The sequence below is a fragment of the Leiobunum rupestre genome, chromosome 2 (assembly GCF_980474605.1).
Source record: "Leiobunum rupestre chromosome 2, qqLeiRupe1.1.hap1, whole genome shotgun sequence".
Taxonomy (NCBI): domain Eukaryota; kingdom Metazoa; phylum Arthropoda; class Arachnida; order Opiliones; family Sclerosomatidae; genus Leiobunum; species Leiobunum rupestre.
Genome location: NC_143385.1, coordinates 2,908,632 through 2,921,268, shown reverse-complemented (window position 1 = coordinate 2,921,268; position 12,637 = coordinate 2,908,632). Strand labels below are relative to the sequence as shown.

General features: G+C 46.9%; 37 non-coding genes across 37 annotated transcripts; all 37 read left to right on the top strand.

Annotated features, from left to right (window-relative positions):
- The first annotated feature begins 3,997 nt into the window (after window positions 1–3,997).
- TRNAT-AGU (transfer RNA threonine (anticodon AGU)) lies at window positions 3,998–4,071 on the top strand. The gene has a single exon. It is a non-coding gene; the product is annotated as a tRNA-Thr (tRNA).
- A 69-nt stretch (window positions 4,072–4,140) lies between these two features.
- TRNAT-AGU (transfer RNA threonine (anticodon AGU)) lies at window positions 4,141–4,214 on the top strand. Its single transcript has one exon. It is a non-coding gene; the product is annotated as a tRNA-Thr (tRNA).
- Window positions 4,215–4,283: 69 nt separating this feature from the next.
- On the top strand, window positions 4,284–4,357 carry TRNAT-AGU (transfer RNA threonine (anticodon AGU)). The gene has a single exon. It is a non-coding gene; the product is annotated as a tRNA-Thr (tRNA).
- A 69-nt stretch (window positions 4,358–4,426) lies between these two features.
- Window positions 4,427–4,500, top strand: TRNAT-AGU (transfer RNA threonine (anticodon AGU)). The gene has a single exon. It is a non-coding gene; the product is annotated as a tRNA-Thr (tRNA).
- A 69-nt stretch (window positions 4,501–4,569) lies between these two features.
- Window positions 4,570–4,643, top strand: TRNAT-AGU (transfer RNA threonine (anticodon AGU)). Its single transcript has one exon. It is a non-coding gene; the product is annotated as a tRNA-Thr (tRNA).
- A 69-nt stretch (window positions 4,644–4,712) lies between these two features.
- Window positions 4,713–4,786, top strand: TRNAT-AGU (transfer RNA threonine (anticodon AGU)). Its single transcript has one exon. It is a non-coding gene; the product is annotated as a tRNA-Thr (tRNA).
- A 212-nt stretch (window positions 4,787–4,998) lies between these two features.
- On the top strand, window positions 4,999–5,072 carry TRNAT-AGU (transfer RNA threonine (anticodon AGU)). The gene has a single exon. It is a non-coding gene; the product is annotated as a tRNA-Thr (tRNA).
- Window positions 5,073–5,141: 69 nt separating this feature from the next.
- Window positions 5,142–5,215, top strand: TRNAT-AGU (transfer RNA threonine (anticodon AGU)). Its single transcript has one exon. It is a non-coding gene; the product is annotated as a tRNA-Thr (tRNA).
- A 355-nt stretch (window positions 5,216–5,570) lies between these two features.
- Window positions 5,571–5,644, top strand: TRNAT-AGU (transfer RNA threonine (anticodon AGU)). The gene has a single exon. It is a non-coding gene; the product is annotated as a tRNA-Thr (tRNA).
- Window positions 5,645–5,713: 69 nt separating this feature from the next.
- TRNAT-AGU (transfer RNA threonine (anticodon AGU)) lies at window positions 5,714–5,787 on the top strand. The gene has a single exon. It is a non-coding gene; the product is annotated as a tRNA-Thr (tRNA).
- A 69-nt stretch (window positions 5,788–5,856) lies between these two features.
- TRNAT-AGU (transfer RNA threonine (anticodon AGU)) lies at window positions 5,857–5,930 on the top strand. The gene has a single exon. It is a non-coding gene; the product is annotated as a tRNA-Thr (tRNA).
- Window positions 5,931–6,285: 355 nt separating this feature from the next.
- On the top strand, window positions 6,286–6,359 carry TRNAT-AGU (transfer RNA threonine (anticodon AGU)). Its single transcript has one exon. It is a non-coding gene; the product is annotated as a tRNA-Thr (tRNA).
- Window positions 6,360–6,428: 69 nt separating this feature from the next.
- On the top strand, window positions 6,429–6,502 carry TRNAT-AGU (transfer RNA threonine (anticodon AGU)). Its single transcript has one exon. It is a non-coding gene; the product is annotated as a tRNA-Thr (tRNA).
- Window positions 6,503–6,571: 69 nt separating this feature from the next.
- TRNAT-AGU (transfer RNA threonine (anticodon AGU)) lies at window positions 6,572–6,645 on the top strand. The gene has a single exon. It is a non-coding gene; the product is annotated as a tRNA-Thr (tRNA).
- A 69-nt stretch (window positions 6,646–6,714) lies between these two features.
- Window positions 6,715–6,788, top strand: TRNAT-AGU (transfer RNA threonine (anticodon AGU)). Its single transcript has one exon. It is a non-coding gene; the product is annotated as a tRNA-Thr (tRNA).
- A 69-nt stretch (window positions 6,789–6,857) lies between these two features.
- Window positions 6,858–6,931, top strand: TRNAT-AGU (transfer RNA threonine (anticodon AGU)). Its single transcript has one exon. It is a non-coding gene; the product is annotated as a tRNA-Thr (tRNA).
- A 69-nt stretch (window positions 6,932–7,000) lies between these two features.
- Window positions 7,001–7,074, top strand: TRNAT-AGU (transfer RNA threonine (anticodon AGU)). Its single transcript has one exon. It is a non-coding gene; the product is annotated as a tRNA-Thr (tRNA).
- A 69-nt stretch (window positions 7,075–7,143) lies between these two features.
- Window positions 7,144–7,217, top strand: TRNAT-AGU (transfer RNA threonine (anticodon AGU)). The gene has a single exon. It is a non-coding gene; the product is annotated as a tRNA-Thr (tRNA).
- A 212-nt stretch (window positions 7,218–7,429) lies between these two features.
- On the top strand, window positions 7,430–7,503 carry TRNAT-AGU (transfer RNA threonine (anticodon AGU)). The gene has a single exon. It is a non-coding gene; the product is annotated as a tRNA-Thr (tRNA).
- Window positions 7,504–7,572: 69 nt separating this feature from the next.
- On the top strand, window positions 7,573–7,646 carry TRNAT-AGU (transfer RNA threonine (anticodon AGU)). The gene has a single exon. It is a non-coding gene; the product is annotated as a tRNA-Thr (tRNA).
- A 67-nt stretch (window positions 7,647–7,713) lies between these two features.
- Window positions 7,714–7,787, top strand: TRNAT-AGU (transfer RNA threonine (anticodon AGU)). Its single transcript has one exon. It is a non-coding gene; the product is annotated as a tRNA-Thr (tRNA).
- Window positions 7,788–7,856: 69 nt separating this feature from the next.
- TRNAT-AGU (transfer RNA threonine (anticodon AGU)) lies at window positions 7,857–7,930 on the top strand. Its single transcript has one exon. It is a non-coding gene; the product is annotated as a tRNA-Thr (tRNA).
- A 784-nt stretch (window positions 7,931–8,714) lies between these two features.
- On the top strand, window positions 8,715–8,788 carry TRNAT-AGU (transfer RNA threonine (anticodon AGU)). Its single transcript has one exon. It is a non-coding gene; the product is annotated as a tRNA-Thr (tRNA).
- Window positions 8,789–9,143: 355 nt separating this feature from the next.
- Window positions 9,144–9,217, top strand: TRNAT-AGU (transfer RNA threonine (anticodon AGU)). The gene has a single exon. It is a non-coding gene; the product is annotated as a tRNA-Thr (tRNA).
- Window positions 9,218–9,429: 212 nt separating this feature from the next.
- TRNAT-AGU (transfer RNA threonine (anticodon AGU)) lies at window positions 9,430–9,503 on the top strand. Its single transcript has one exon. It is a non-coding gene; the product is annotated as a tRNA-Thr (tRNA).
- A 498-nt stretch (window positions 9,504–10,001) lies between these two features.
- On the top strand, window positions 10,002–10,078 carry TRNAT-AGU (transfer RNA threonine (anticodon AGU)). The gene has a single exon. It is a non-coding gene; the product is annotated as a tRNA-Thr (tRNA).
- Window positions 10,079–10,144: 66 nt separating this feature from the next.
- On the top strand, window positions 10,145–10,221 carry TRNAT-AGU (transfer RNA threonine (anticodon AGU)). Its single transcript has one exon. It is a non-coding gene; the product is annotated as a tRNA-Thr (tRNA).
- A 209-nt stretch (window positions 10,222–10,430) lies between these two features.
- TRNAT-AGU (transfer RNA threonine (anticodon AGU)) lies at window positions 10,431–10,504 on the top strand. Its single transcript has one exon. It is a non-coding gene; the product is annotated as a tRNA-Thr (tRNA).
- A 495-nt stretch (window positions 10,505–10,999) lies between these two features.
- Window positions 11,000–11,073, top strand: TRNAT-AGU (transfer RNA threonine (anticodon AGU)). Its single transcript has one exon. It is a non-coding gene; the product is annotated as a tRNA-Thr (tRNA).
- Window positions 11,074–11,142: 69 nt separating this feature from the next.
- TRNAT-AGU (transfer RNA threonine (anticodon AGU)) lies at window positions 11,143–11,216 on the top strand. Its single transcript has one exon. It is a non-coding gene; the product is annotated as a tRNA-Thr (tRNA).
- Window positions 11,217–11,283: 67 nt separating this feature from the next.
- TRNAT-AGU (transfer RNA threonine (anticodon AGU)) lies at window positions 11,284–11,357 on the top strand. Its single transcript has one exon. It is a non-coding gene; the product is annotated as a tRNA-Thr (tRNA).
- A 69-nt stretch (window positions 11,358–11,426) lies between these two features.
- TRNAT-AGU (transfer RNA threonine (anticodon AGU)) lies at window positions 11,427–11,500 on the top strand. The gene has a single exon. It is a non-coding gene; the product is annotated as a tRNA-Thr (tRNA).
- A 69-nt stretch (window positions 11,501–11,569) lies between these two features.
- Window positions 11,570–11,643, top strand: TRNAT-AGU (transfer RNA threonine (anticodon AGU)). Its single transcript has one exon. It is a non-coding gene; the product is annotated as a tRNA-Thr (tRNA).
- Window positions 11,644–11,712: 69 nt separating this feature from the next.
- Window positions 11,713–11,786, top strand: TRNAT-AGU (transfer RNA threonine (anticodon AGU)). Its single transcript has one exon. It is a non-coding gene; the product is annotated as a tRNA-Thr (tRNA).
- A 69-nt stretch (window positions 11,787–11,855) lies between these two features.
- TRNAT-AGU (transfer RNA threonine (anticodon AGU)) lies at window positions 11,856–11,929 on the top strand. The gene has a single exon. It is a non-coding gene; the product is annotated as a tRNA-Thr (tRNA).
- A 69-nt stretch (window positions 11,930–11,998) lies between these two features.
- Window positions 11,999–12,072, top strand: TRNAT-AGU (transfer RNA threonine (anticodon AGU)). The gene has a single exon. It is a non-coding gene; the product is annotated as a tRNA-Thr (tRNA).
- A 69-nt stretch (window positions 12,073–12,141) lies between these two features.
- On the top strand, window positions 12,142–12,215 carry TRNAT-AGU (transfer RNA threonine (anticodon AGU)). Its single transcript has one exon. It is a non-coding gene; the product is annotated as a tRNA-Thr (tRNA).
- Window positions 12,216–12,637: the final 422 nt, after the last annotated feature.

The window sequence follows — 12,637 nt, the reverse complement described above, 5'->3', positions numbered from 1 at the left end:
TATGATGTGGTTTTTTTACAAGAGACACACTGGACGAATGAACATGTGAGTACTTTTCGGAAAATTTTTCGCGGCCGCGCTTTTTGGGATAATGACCCTACTACTACTTTTTGCGGTGTAGCGACCTGCTTTCGGGCTGGGCTGGATATTGTTCCTTCGCGAGTTTTTCGAAGCGACTGTGGCCGATTTCTTTCTGTCTCCGCGGTAGTTGACGATGTTCCTATGGATTTCGCGAATATTTATGCTCCGAATGACGCGCCGTCGCGTTCTCTTTTTATGTCTTCGGCGAAGTTGTGGTGTTCGCTTTTACCTCGTCCGATTATAGCGGGGGATTTTAATGATATTTTAAACTCATCTCTCGATCGTCGCCCCGTTTCTAATCTTCGTTCCGCCGTTCCGCCTACGAGTTTTAAGCTTTGGCTTACCAGTCTTGATCTTTATGATCCCTGGAGGGCTTCTCACGCCGATCATTTTGATTATACTCGTTCCGGTTTCGTATTCGGGAACTTTGTCATGTCGCGGATTGACTATTTATTTATTCGCCCAACGGATGCGCATAATTGTTCGCGGAATCTAATCTTGAATGTTCCTTTTTCTGACCACAAGGCCGTGTCTTTCGTCTTTGATCCCAGTGGCGTCCAGCGCGGCCCTGGGGTCTGGGCGTTTAACTCTACGTTACTTCAAGAGGAGCGCTTTCGTACGGGTATCCAGCGTTTTGTTGATCGGAGTCGCGACACCGTCGAATACCGTGTAGATATTTTTCAATGGTACGAAAATCTTAAAGTTTGTATTAAGGATTACGCCATGTTCTACGGCAAAGCTCGCGCTCAGAAGTTGAGAAGTTCTCGCGCTGCTTTATTGGTTCGGATTTCTCACCTCGAGTCTCGCTACGTGTCCGATCCCACTTGTTTGCCGGAGTTGCTGGACGCTAAGCAGGCATTGGCGGATTTCGATTCTGAGGTGCTTCGTGGCCAGGTCGTACGCGCTAAGACGGATTTTAAAGAATTGGGTGAGCGACCCACGCGCTATTTTCTGCGCCTGGAGACTCATCGTCAATGTATAAAATCGATTGGTCGTTTAGTGTCTTCATCAGGAGAGGTCTTTCGCGACGGGCGTCTCATCCGTCAGCAAATTTTTGATTTCTATAATGCCCTTTATACTCATGGGCCTATTTGCGAGGCCCAGAGTCGAAGTTTTAGCAATCGGGTCCGGGACCGGGTATCGAAAGCTGATCGTGACGCGGTTGAGTTGCTTGTCATCTGGGAGGAACTCGAGCGGTCCTTGGGGTCTATGAAGCCCAATAAGAGTCCGGGACTTGATGGTTTGACGGTGGAGTTTTGGCGGTTTTTTCTTCCGCTTATTAAGGATGACTTTCTTCGCCTAGCCCATATCGCCCGTGACCAGGGTCAAATTCCGCGCAGCATGAAAATAGGTCTTATTATCCTTTTGCCCAAGACTGGTGATTTAACTCTTTTAAAGAACTGGAGGCCTATAACGTTACTCAATACTGATTATAAAATTTTATCCAAAGTTTTTGCTCTCCGAGTAGCGTCGCTTTTGCCGAACATTACGTCAGCTACTCAAACGGGTGCGGTTCGTGGTCGGGACATTTCTACCTCCACGAGACTGTTGTCAGATGTCGCCGAGAACCTCCGCCTTCGTGAAGAGGGTGGCATTATGGTCCAGCTGGACCTTATGAAGGCTTTCGACCGGGTGGCATGGCCATATTTATTTGAACTCTTAGCGGCCATGGGGTTTGGCCCGTTTTTCTGCAAGTGGATTCAAGCTTTTGTCGCCGGTTCCAGGGCCTGTGTCAAAGTCAATGGTCATTTGACTGATGTCTTTTCGTTAGGGCGGTCGGTTCGTCAAGGGTGCCCGCTTAGCCCTCTGCTATATGTTTTAGCCTCGGAACCTCTGTTTTCCGCGGTCACGTCGCACGAATCCATCCCGCCGGTACGGTTATCCGCGCATTCGGTTTTGCCGACTCTCTTTCAACATATGGCTGACACCACGGCTGTAACCTCAACAGCGGCCGCGATTCCCGCGATCTGCGACGTTTTTGCGGATTTCGGTCAAGCCTCCGGAGCGAAATTGAACCCGTCAAAGTGCCACGCGAAATGGCTTGGTCTATATCATGGTCGGGACCCTATCGAGATCAGCGGCGTAACGCTTTCTAGTTCACCTTTGAAAATTCTCGGTATTTGGATAGACTACGATTCTGTGCATTCGGCTCGCCTTCAATGGGAGGAGCGCTATGGCAAGTTCTCTCGGGTCTTACGGTCTTGGAAAGGTCGTACTCTCTCGGTCGTTGGCAAAGTTTTGGTTGTCAATGTGCTCGCTGCATCTATGCTCTGGCATATTTTAAAAACAGTCGATATTTCGCCTTTTTGGCTTCGTCAATTTCGGGAAGCCATTTTGAACTTTATTTGGGGCAATGGCCCTCATCTGGTCGCCTATGAGAGTCTTGTTCGGCCAACGCTGATCGGAGGGTTCGGGCTAGTAGACATTTGTACCAAAGTTAAGGCGTTTCGCGTTCGCGAAGCTCTTACGTTGTTTGCAGAGACTACTCCGGTTTTCGCTCGGGATCTTTCGTCGCAGATTCTTAATCTTTATGGCGGCGCCTTGCAATTGGGCCTACACGTTTTCCGGTTATCTATCACTTCTCGTTGCGCCGCCGGTCTTCCGTCTCGGTATGTTTCCATGCTGCTTGCTTGGAAGGATTTTCAGCACATTCATGGCTGGACCTTTCCCGCTCTCTCGAATTTTTTGGATGAACCGCTTTTTTTAAATCCGCGTCTGTCGTTGCCACATTTCGGTCGTCTCGAGCGTGGGTTTTTTTCGCAAGCGGGTTTTCGGACAGTACGCGATCTGTGTTACGAGTACGTCCCCGGGTTCTTGCCGCCACAGGCGTGTTTCGACGCTGCAGCCGATTCATCGCTCGTTTTGCCTCGGTCTCGGGTCTTGCTACTCTACCAAGAACTTATTGATGCAGTTCCTCCGATTTGGTCCATGAGCATTCAACAAGGGGGGCGTCAATTGCGTCGCCCTCCGGTCGCGCACGAGGTCGGTTTATCGGTTATTGACGTGTCGGGCGAAAAGGTGTCTCTCGCTATCGCAGTGAGGCCCATTTACGCTGCGTTCGCGGAATCATTGGCTATCGAGTCGAGTGGAGAAGAACGCTGGCGTCGCTTTTTCGGTGGCCCTCTTCAACGGATTCGCTGGAAATTCGTGCGATCCAATTTTTTGGGTCCTTCGCTCTCTGCCATAAATTTACGCCTCATTCATCATGGTTTCTCGGTGAAGTCGCGTTTGGTGCACGCTCTAGTGGTACCGGATGATACGTGCATATATTGTCGGATAGACTCAGAGACGGTAGAACATCTCTTCGTAACGTGCCCCGTGGTTTCTCAATTATGGACTTGGCTATTCTGTGATATTTTGGAACTTAATCGTGATTTATATGGCGTTTCTTCGTATACGCGAAATTCTTTCCTTATTTTTGGTTTAATTCACAAAGACTTGCATAACTCTAAAATGTTTTGGACAGTGGTCCAGTTCCTTTGTGCTGTAATGAAAAGAGAAATTTGGTTATACCGGTGTTATTGTTCTTTTAATGATATTCCATTTAATCATTTTTTGTGTCAAAAGAAATTCCATGCAGTTTTAAAACTAGAATGTCGTTATAAGCAACAGAAATTACATTTAGATTTACCGTCAGATTTAATCTTATACAACATGTTAAACAAAATATTTGAATAGAATGCTTGTTGATTGCTTGTCCTTAATTCTATTTTGTGTTTTATAACCTTCAATCTTTATGATTGTATTGTAATTTTAATACTGTGAATAAAGGGTTTTTAATAAAAAAAAAAAAAAAAGCGCCTGTCTAGTAAACAGGAGATCCTGAGTTCGGATCTCGGCGGTGCCTTCGGGTTTTTGTTTTCTATAATCTTCGCTTGGCATTTTGCAAAAACTGTCGTTCAACCGCGTTAACCGTGGCGCCGTGGCTTAGTTGGTTAAAGCGCCTGTCTAGTAAACAGGAGATCCTGAGTTCGAATCTCGGCGGTGCCTTCGGTTTCATGTTTTCTATAATCTTCGCTCGGAAATTTGCAAAAACTGTCATTCAACCGCGTTAACCGTGGCGCCGTGGCTTAGTTGGTTAAAGCGCTTGTCTAGTAAACAGGAGATCCTGCGTTCGAATCTCGGCGGTGCCTTCGGCTTCATGTTTTCTATAATCTTCGTTCGGCATTTTGCAAACACTGTCATTCAACCGCGTTAACCGTGGTGCCGTGGCTTAGTTGGTTAAAGCGCCTGTCTAGTAAACAGGAGATCCTGAGTTCGGATCTCGGCGGTGCCTTCAGGTTTTTGTTTTCTATAATCTTCGCTTGGCATTTTGCAAAAACTGTCGTTCAACCGCGTTAACCGTGGCGCCGTGGCTCAGTTGGTTAAAGCACCTGTCTAGTAAACAGGAGATCCTGAGTTCGGATCTCGGCGGTGCCTTCGGGTTTTTGTTTTCTATAATCTTCGCTTGGCATTTTGCAAAAACTGTCGTTCAACCGCGTTAACCGTGGCGCCGTGGCTTAGTTGGTTAAAGCGCCTGTCTAGTAAACAGGAGATCCTGAGTTCGAATCTCGGCGGTGCCTTCGGCTGCATGTTTTCTATAATCTTCGTTCGGCATTTTGCAAAAACTGTCATTCAACCGCGTTAACCGTGGCGGCGTGGCTTAGTTGGTTAAAGCGCCTGTCTAGTGAACAGGAGATCCTGAGTTCGAATCTCGGCGGTGCCTTCGGTTTCATGTTTTCTATAATCTTCGCTCGGAAATTTGCAAAAACTGTCATTCAACCGCGTCAACCATGGCGCCGTGGCTTAGTTGGTTAAAGCGCTTGTATAGTAAACAGGAGATCCTGAGCTCGAATCTCGGCGGTGCCTTCGGTTTCATGTATTCTATAATCTTCGCTCGGAATTTTGCAAAAACTGTCATTCAACTGCGTTTACCGTGGCGCCGTGGCTTAGTTGGTTAAAGCGCCTGTCTAGTAAACAGGAGATCCTGAGTTCGAATCTCGGCGGTGCCTTCGGTTTCATGTATTCTATAATCTTCGCTCGGAATTTTGCAAAAACTGTCATTCAACTGCGTTTACCGTGGCGCCGTGGCTTAGTTGGTTAAAGCGCCTGTCTAGTAAACAGGAGATCCTGAGTTCAATTCTCGGCGGTGCCTTCGTTATCATGTTTTCTATAATCTTCGCTCGGAATTTTGCAAAAACTGTCATTCAACCGCGTTAACCGTGGCGGCGTGGCTATGTTGGTTAAAGCGCCTGTCTAGTAAACAGGAGATCCTGAGTTCGAATCTCGGCGGTGCCTTCGGTTTCATGTTTTCTATAATCTTCGCTCGGAAATTTGCAAAAACTGTCATTCAACCGCGTTAACCGTGGCGCCGTGGCTTAGTTGGTTAAAGCTTTTGTCTAGTAAACAGGAGATCCTTAGTTCGAATCTCGGCGGTGCCTTCGGTTTCATGTTTTCTATAATCTTCGCTCCGAAATTTGCAAAAACTGTCATTCAACCGCGCTTACCGTGGCGCCGTGGCTTAGTAGGTTAAAGCGCCTGTCTAGTAAACAGGAGATCCTGAGTTCGAATCTCGGCGGTGCCTTCGGTTTCATGTATTCTATAATCTTCGCTCGGAATTTTGCAAAAACTGTCATTCAACTGCGTTTACCGTGGCGCCGTGGCTTAGTTGGTTAAAGCGCCTGTCTAGTAAACAGGAGATCCTGAGTTCGAATCTCGGCGGTGCCTTCGGTTTCATGTATTCTATAATCTTCGCTCGGAATTTTGCAAAAACTGTCATTCAACTGCGTTTACCGTGGCGCCGTGGCTTAGTTGGTTAAAGCGCCTGTCTAGTAAACAGGAGATCCTGAGTTCAATTCTCGGCGGTGCCTTCGTTATCATGTTTTCTATAATCTTCGCTCGGAATTTTGCAAAAACTGTCATTCAACCGCGTTAACCGTGGCGGCGTGGCTATGTTGGTTAAAGCGCCTGTCTAGTAAACAGGAGATCCTGAGTTCGAATCTCGGCGGTGCCTTCGGTTTCATGTTTTCTATAATCTTCGCTCGGAAATTTGCAAAAACTGTCATTCAACCGCGTTAACCGTGGCGCCGTGGCTTAGTTGGTTAAAGCTTTTGTCTAGTAAACAGGAGATCCTTAGTTCGAATCTCGGCGGTGCCTTCGGTTTCATGTTTTCTATAATCTTCGCTCCGAAATTTGCAAAAACTGTCATTCAACCGCGCTTACCGTGGCGCCGTGGCTTAGTAGGTTAAAGCGCCTGTCTAGTAAACAGGAGATCCTGAGTTCGAATCTCGGCGTTGCCTTCGGCTTCATGTATTCTATAATCTTCGTTCGGCATTTTGCAAAAACTGTCATTCAACCGCGTTAACCGTGGCGGCGTGGCTTAGTTGGTTAAAGCGCCTGTCTAGTAAGCAGGAGATCCTGAGTTCGAATCTCGGCGGTGCCTTCGTTGTCATGTTTTCTATTATCTTCGCTCGGAAATTTGCAAAAACTGTCATTCAACCGCGTTAACCGTGGCGCCGTGGCTTAGTTGGTTAAAGCGCCTGTCTAGTAAACAGGAGATCCTGAGTTCGAATCTCGACGGTGCCTTCGGTTTCATGTTTTCTATAATCTTCGCTCGGAAATTTGCAAAAACTGTCATTCAACCGCGTTAACCATGGCGCCGTGGCTTAGTTGGTTAAAGCGCTTGTCTAGTAAACAGGAGATCCTGAGTTCGAATCTCGGCGGTGCCTTCGGCTTCATGTTTTCTATAATCTTCGCTTGGCATTTTGCAAAAACTGTCATTCAACCTCGTTAAACGAAGCGCCGTGGCTTAGTTGGTTAAAGCGCCTATCTAGTAAACAGGAGATCCTGAGTTCGAATCTCGGCGGTGCCTTCGGCTTAATGTTTTCTATAATCTTCGCTTTGCATTTTGCAAAAACTGTCATTCAACCGCGTTAACCGTGGCGCCGTGGCTTAGTTGGTTAAAGCGCCTGTCTAGTAAACAGGAGATCCTGAGTTCGAATCTCGGCGGTGCCTTCGGTTTCATGTTTTTTATAATCTTCGCTCGGAAATTTGCAAAAACTGTCATTCAACCGCGTTAACCGTGGCGCCGTGGCTTAGTTGGTTAAAGCGCTTGTCTAGTAAACAGGAGATCCTGAGTTCTAATCTCGGCGGTGCCTTCGGCTTCATGTTTTCTATAATCTTCGTTCGGCATTTTGCAAAAACTGTCATTCAACCGCGATAACCGTGGCGGCGTGGCTTAGTTGGTTAAAGCGCCTCTCTAGTAAACAGGAGATCCTGAGTTCGAATCTCGGCGGTGCCTTCGGTTTCATGATTTCTATAATCTTCGTTCGGCATTTTGCAAAAACTGTAGTTCAACCGCGTTAACAGTGGCGCCGTGGCTCAGTTGGTTAATGCGCCTGTCTAGTAAACAGGAGATCCTGAGTTCGAATCTCGGCGGTGCCTTCGGGTTATTGTTTTCTATAATCTTAGCTTAGCATTTTGCAAAAACTGTCGTTCAACCGCGTTAACCGTGGTGCCATGGCTTAGTTGGTTAAAGCGCCTGTCTAGTAAACAGGAGATCCTGAGTTCGAATCTCGGCGGTGCCTGCGGGTAATGTTTTTATAATCTTCGCTTGGCATTTTGCAAAATCTGACATTCAACCGCAAGTAACGTGGCGGCGTGGCTTAGTTGGTTAAAGCGCCTGTCTAGTAAACAGGAGATCCTGAGTTCGAATCTCGGCGGTGCCTTCGGTTTCATGTTTTCTATAATCTTCGCTCGGAAATTTGAAAAAACTGTCATTCAACCGCGTTAACCAGGGCGCCGTGGCTTAGTTGGTTAAAGCGCTTGTCTAGTAAACAGGAGATCCTGAGTTCGAATCTCGGCGGTGCCTTCGGCTTCATGTTTTCTATAATCTTCGCTTGTCATTTTGCAAAATTTGTCGTTCAACCGCGTTAACCGTGGTGCCGTGGCTTAGTTGCTTTAAGCGCCTGTCTAGTAAACAGGAGATCCTGAGTTCGAATCTTGGCGGTGCCTTCGGCTTCATGTTTTCTATAATCTTCGCTTGGCATTTTGCAATAACTGTCATTCAACCGCGTTAAACGTGGCGCCGTGACTTAGTTGGTTAAAGCGCCTGTCTAGTAAACAGGAGATCCTGAGTTTGAATCTCGGCGGTGCCTTCGGGTTATTGTTTTCTATAATCTTAGCTTGGCATTTTGCAAAAACTGTCTTTCAACCGCGTTAATCGTGGTGCCGTGGCTTATATGGTTAAAGCGCCTGTCTAGTAAACAGGTGATCCTGAGTTCGAATCTCGGCGGTGCCTTCGGTTTCATGTTTTCTATAATCTTCGTTCGGCATTTTGGCAAAACTGTCATTCAACCGCGTCAACCGTGGTGCCGTGCATTATATGGTTAAAGCGTCTGTCTAGTAAACAGGAGATTCTGAGTTCGAATCTAGGCGGTTTCTTCGGTTTCATGTTTTCTATAATCTTCGCTCGGAAATTTGCAAAAACTGTCATTCAACCGCGTTAACCGTGGTGGCGTTGCTTAGTTGGTTTAAGCGCCTGTCTAGTAAACAGGAGATCCTGAGTTCGAATCTCGGCGGTGCCTTCGGTTTCATGTTTTCTATAATCTTCGCTCGAAAATTTGCAAAAACTGTCATTCAACCGCGTTAACCGTGGCGCCGTGGCTTAGTTGGTTAAAGCGCTTGTCTAGTAAACAGGAGATCCTGAGTTCGAATCTCGGCGGTGCCTTCGGCTTCATGTTTTCTATAATCTTCGTTCGGCATTTTGCAAAAACTGTCATTCAACCGCGTTAACCGTGGCAGCGTGGCTTAGTTGGTTAAAATGCCTGTCTAGTAAACAGGAGATCCTGAGTTCGAATCTCGGCGGTGCCTTCGGTTTCATGTTTTCTATAATCTTCGCTCAGAAATTTGCAAAAACTGTCATTCAACCTCGTTAGCCGTGGCGCCGTGGCTTAGTTGGTTAAAGCGCTTGTCTAGTAAACAGGAGATCCTGATTTCGAAACTCGGCGGTGCCTTCGGCTTCATGTTTTCTATAATCTTCGCTTGGCATTTTGCAATAACTGTCATTCAACCGCGTTAAATGTGGCGCCGTGACTTAGTTGGTTAAAGCGCTTGTCTAGTAAACAGGAGATCCTGAGTTCGAATCTCGGCGGTGCCTTCGGCTTTATGTTTTCTATAATCTTCGTTCGGCATTTTGGCAAAACTGTCATTCAACCGCGTTAACCGTGGTGGCGTTGCTTAGTTGGTTTAAGCGCCTGTCTAGTAAACAGGAGATCCTGAGTTCGAATCTCGGCGGTGCCTTCGGTTTCATGTTTTCTATAATCTTCGCTCGAAAATTTGCAAAAACTGTCATTCAACCGCGTTAACCGTGGCGCCGTGGCTTAGTTGGTTAAAGCGCTTGTCTAGTAAACAGGAGATCCTGAGTTCGAATCTCGGCGGTGCCTTCGGCTTCATGTTTTCTATAATCTTCGTTCGGCATTTTGCAAAAACTGTCATTCAACCGCGTTAACCGTGGCAGCGTGGCTTAGTTGGTTAAAATGCCTGTCTAGTAAACAGGAGATCCTGAGTTCGAATCTCGGCGGTGCCTTCGGTTTCATGTTTTCTATAATCTTCGCTCAGAAATTTGCAAAAACTGTCATTCAACCTCGTTAGCCGTGGCGCCGTGGCTTAGTTGGTTAAAGCGCTTGTCTAGTAAACAGGAGATCCTGATTTCGAAACTCGGCGGTGCCTTCGGCTTCATGTTTTCTATAATCTTCGCTTGGCATTTTGCAATAACTGTCATTCAACCGCGTTAAATGTGGCGCCGTGACTTAGTTGGTTAAAGCGCCTGTCTAGTTAACAGGAGATCATGAGTTCGAATCTCGGTGGCGCCTTTGGTTAAATGTTTTCTATAATCTTCGCTCGGAAATTTGCAAAAACTGTCATTCAACCGCGTTAACCGTGGCGCCGTGGCTTAGTTGGTTAAAGCGCTTGTCTAGTAAACAGGAGATCCTGAGTTCGAATCTCGGCGGTGCGTTCGGCTTCATGTTTTCTATAATCTTCGCTTGGCATTTTGCAAAAACTGTCATTCAACCGCGTTAACCGTGGCGCCGTGGCTTAGTTGGTTAAAGCGCCTGTCTAGTAAACAGGAGATCCTGAGTTCGAATCTCGGCGGTGCGTTCGGTTTCATGTTTTCTATAATCTTCGCTCGGAAATTTGCAAAAACTGTCATTCAACCGCGTTAACCGTGGCGCCGTGGCTTAGTTGGTTAAAGCGCTTGTCTAGTAAACAGGAGATCCTGAGTTCGTATCTCGGCGGTGGCTTCGGCTTCATGTTTTCTATAATCTTCGCTTGGCATTTTGCAAAAACTGTCATTCAACCGCGTTAACCGTGGCGCCGTGGCTTAGTTTGTTAAAGCGCCTGTCTAGTAAACAGGAGATCCTGAGTTCGAATCTCGGCGGTGCTTTGGTTTCATGTTTTCTATAATCTTCGTTCGGCATTTTGCAAAAACTGTCGTTCAACCGCGTTAACCGTGGCGCCGTGGCTCAGTTGATTAAAGCGCCTGTCTAGTAAACAGGAGATCCTGAGATCGAATCCCGGCGGTGCCTTCGGGTTATTGTTTTCTATAATCTTAGCTTGGCATTTTGCAAAAACTGTCGGTCAAACGCGTTAACCGTGGTGCCGTGGCTTATATGGTTAAAGCGCCTGTCTAGTAAACAGGAGATCCTGAGTTCGGATCTCGGCGGTGCCTTCGGGTTTTTGTTTTCTATGATCTTCGCTTGGCATTTTGCAAAAGCTGTCGTTCAACCGCGTTAACCGTTGCGCCGTGGCTCAGTTGGTTAAAGCGCCTGTCTAGTAAACAGGACATCCTGAGTTTGGATCTCGGCGGTGCCTTCGGGTAATGTTTTTATAATCTTCGCTCGGAAATTTCCAAAAACTGTCATTCAACCGCGTTAACCGTGGCGCCGTGGCTTAGTTGGTTAAAGCGCTTGTCTAGTAAACAGGAGATCCTGAGTTCGGATCTCGGCGGTGCCTTCGGGTTTTTGTTTTCTATGATCTTAGCTTGGCATTTGGCAAAAACTGTCGTTCAACCGCGTTAACCGTGGTGCCGTGGCTTAGTTGGTTAAAGCGCCTGTCTAGTAAACAGGAGATCCTGAGTTCGAATCTCGGCGGTGCCTGCGGGTAATGTTTTTATAATCTTCGCTCGGAAATTTGCAAAAACTGTCATTCAACCGCGTTAACCGTGGCGCCGTGGCTTAGTTGGTTAAAGCGCTTGTCTAGTAAACAGGAGATCCTGAGTTCGAATCTCGGCGGTGCCTTCGAATTCATGTTTTCTATAATCTTCGCTTGGCATTTTGCAAAAACTGTCATTCAACCGCGTTAACCGTGGCGCCGTGGCTTAGTTGGTTAAAGCGCCTGTCTAGTAAACAGGAGATCCTGAGTTCGAATCTCGGCGGTGCCTTCGGTTTCATGTTTTCTATAACCTTCACTCGGAAATTTGCATAAACTGTCATTCAACCGCGTTAACCGTGGCGCCGTGGCTTAGTTGGTTAAAGCGCCTGTCTAGTAAACAGGAGATCCTGAGTTCGAATCTCGGCGGTGCCTTCGGTTTCATGTTTTCTATAATCTTCGCTCGGAAATTTGCAAAAACTGTCATTCAACCGCGTTAACCGTGGCGCCGTGGCTTAGTTGGTTAAAGCGCTTGTCTAGTAAACAGGAGATCCTGAGTTCGAATCTCGGCGGTGCCTTCGGCTTCATGTTTTCTATAATCTTCGCTTGGCATTTTGCAAAAACTGTCATTCAACCGCGTTAAACGTGGCGCCGAGGCTTAGTTGGTTAAAGCGCCTGTCTAGTAAACAGGAGATCCTGAGTTCGAATCTCGGCGGTGCCTTCGGTTTCATGTTTTCTATAATCTTCACTCGGAAATTTGCATAAACTGTCATTCAACCGCGTTAACCGTGGCGCCGTGGCTTAGTTGGTTAAAGCGCCTGTCTAGTAAACAGGAGACCCTGAGTTCGAATCTCGGCGGTGCCTTCGTTTTCATGTTTTCTATAATCTTCGCTCGGAAATTTGCAAAAACTGTCATTCAACCGCGTTGACCGTGGCGCCGTGGCTTAGTTGGTTAAAGCGCTTGTCTAGTAAGCAGGAGATCCTGAGTTCGAATCTCGGCGGTGCCTTCGGCTTCATGTTTTCTATAATCTTCGTTCGGCATTTTGCAAAAACTGTCATTCAACCGCGTTAACCGTGGCGGCGTGGCTTAGTTGGTTAAAGCGCTTCTCTAGTAAACAGGAGATTCTGAGATTGAATTTCGGCGATGCTATTACGATTTGATCAATATCAATTTGTCCACACAAGATTACGGATTCCTGATAATTTTCAACTTTTACTTTGGAAATGAAATTCATCTTTATTCCAGACAGAATTCGTTACGCGAGTGACGACGACCAAATTTACGTTTGCGGTCACTTTAATTGTACGGTCGACCCCGCACTTGACCGCCACTATTGCATCGAAAGGAGGAAAAAGGTCACCAACGCGCTCTAGAATCTCGTTGCTACCCTCGATCCTTCCGATGCCTTTCGGTCCATTAAACCGAATC